At 33.3% G+C, this 2,790-nt stretch overlaps 1 pseudogene; it reads right to left on the reverse strand.

Moving 5' to 3' along the window:
• Positions 1 to 1,758: 1,758 nt before the first annotated feature.
• LOC143653661 (small nucleolar RNA SNORA70) lies at positions 1,759 to 1,882 on the reverse strand (annotated as a pseudogene).
• Positions 1,883 to 2,790: the final 908 nt, after the last annotated feature.

Raw genomic sequence — 2,790 nt, forward strand, 5'->3', positions numbered from 1 at the left:
GAGACAATGATAATGTTAATATTACATTACTTAATAACTGAAACTCTCATTGGATTTTTTTTGTATGTTGTATGGCAGGGTCACATTCCATTATTTTACCATATGAGTATCCCATTATTGCAGCACCATTTGTTGAAATTTTTGGTTGCTTGTTCTTTGTTTTGCTTGTTTGTTTTTTTGGGAAGTGCATAGACCAGGAATCAGACTCAGGTCTCCTGCATGGCAGGTGAGAATTCCACCACTGAATTACCCTTGCACCCCCTCATTGGAATTCATTAGTATTTGCAATGTAAACACTTACTTGGCATCAATATCTCTGACCTGACATCACCATCTTTGCTAAGATCACATTCTAGATGAAGCTTGAAAACAGTGCTTACCTCTTTCCCCTACAGAATTTTCATTGTTAAGATTTCCAATATCAATATGGAAATCATAAAAAAAAATTCCTTGCTTACTTCAAAGAGCATAATGATGCTGTTAAAAAGAAAGCATCACTATAAAGTGAGAATATCAACATGTATGACACACTGTGCTGTACCTGGCTTTGGTATTATTGTCATTTCTATAATTTAAATTGAAATTGCTGAGTTAAGAATTGTCACTGGAACAATTCTAATAACCATGATTAGAGTCCTTTACTCACCTGAAATGATGAATGTGTTATCTCTCTCATGTGGTTGCTAACCTCACTGGAATCAGAAGGATTTATATGTCTCTCCCCTTTGAGACACTAACCTGGGAGCTTGAACACAATTTATTATTCTCAAAACATCTGAGAAGAAATGATGCCTCTGGGTCTTTTCTAATTATCCAGAGTATTTTTTATTTCCCTACTGAGAAACATTCTTTATATATGATTTCCCTGCATTCTTATTTTGTACTGCTCCCTCTCAAACACTTTGAGTTAAGTATATTATTTGTTGAATTCACACTTTAATATTCCCCAAATTACTTGAATGTTCAACATTTTCCACATTGGATGCCTCCAAGTTTTATGTGCATATTAGATTCCTCTAACATACCCTATACTTCTTCTGAAAGATTCAGAAAAAATATGATTTATGCATATATATAACTTTTATTTTATTTCTCTTTTTTCTTTCTTTCTTTTAATACCACAACTAAATTGAGTTCATCCTACCTTAATTCATTAACCCATAATCATCAGTCCCCATTCCTAAATCCACTTCAATTTTCCTTTCATATAGTCATCTCTTCTAAGAAAGTTGATATATGTCCTTTTAAAGGCATGCATCTTTATAAAGTAAATATAATGTATGTTTTAATAGTCCTGCATATATTGTGACACATGTCATTGTGATATCTAATGTTTTCATTCAAATATTTTACTTTATGGCTATGAATTAATTTATTAATGGATACAAATTGAGTGAGGACAGTGCTGGTAAATCCTTCATGAGGGCAGGGCCTGCCATTTTTCCAAGGCACCATGATTTGGGATGTATTTAACCCCACTAGCATCTGGGAGGAGCATTTCTCAGCCACAATGTCTTTGAATTTGTTAGTATTAAACTTGATAATGTCCCACTTCTTGGGTATATCAAATTTTTTGATGACCAGAGAACTTGAACTTGGCTATGCACAGCACCTTGATCAAATGTTCCTTGTTTTGATACTTGGTGCTGATAGGCATAATGACTTGGACAAACTGGACCCTGGTTATCAAACTTGGGGCTTTCCAAAGTCATCTTACATACCTACCTGGAGCTTAGATTGGAGACTGCATGAGGTCAAGGCTGTGGGCAAATTCCTTAAGGCAACCCATGCAAGCAACAGATTGTGTACACCACCAAGGAGGCTGCTATCTGCAGTCACTGCACAATGGACAGAGGGAGTGGGTCAGATTAATTGGCTGCAGAGTCACTGATTTTTTTTTTCCACATGAGCAGGCACTGGGAAATGAACCTGGGTCTGCAGCATATCAGGTAAGAACTCTGCCTGCTGAGCCACTGTGGCCCGCCCTCAACGATGTTTTTTTTTCAATTAATTTTTTTTTAAATATAACAACAAACAAACACAAACATTCTTAACTTATGATCCTTCCATTCTACAGATAATAATCAGTAATTCACAATATTCAATGATGTTATGAGATCTATTTATTCTACTATATATACACAGATTCATTGTTGCTTTCTGTACTCTACTAACATAATAAAAATATTATAATATTGTTATTATCTCTATTTACCTCCATTTAATAAATGAATTTGTTTCTTTAGACATTACACTTCAGTTATTTCCTAAGTACTGGATTCTACATTTGTCATGCAATTAACAATTTTGTATGTGATCTGATGATGATCCATGATTGAACATTTCTGTGAAATTTATCCAGGAGTGGATCACTGATTCAGCACAAATAAATGAATTTCCAATTTCTAGTGGATCCTTTCAAGATTAATTCTACTAATATACACTCCACCAGCAATGTAAAATTTTTCAAACTCTTGACATCTTACTTCTGAATATGTGTTGCTTATACATTTGGTAAGGGTTGAGCAAAATAATTTAATCACATTTAATTTGATAGATCTAAATTATTTCTAGTTGCATTGATTTATTAAAATATTTTTAATATTCAAATATAGGTCTGAGTTTGAAATTCAGTTAAGTGCAATCCATGAGAGCAAAGAAATTCAGAGATTATAAAAGAGACAGATAAACACAAAAATTTAATGTATGTTAATATTAAAATTATAATAATAAACAATATTTCAGTGTGTTTAGTAGTGCTAAGATGGACAGATTAGGGTAATGCTGATA

Source organism: Tamandua tetradactyla, chromosome 1 (genome assembly GCF_023851605.1).
Source record: "Tamandua tetradactyla isolate mTamTet1 chromosome 1, mTamTet1.pri, whole genome shotgun sequence".
NCBI classification, from domain to species: Eukaryota; Metazoa; Chordata; class Mammalia; order Pilosa; family Myrmecophagidae; genus Tamandua; species Tamandua tetradactyla.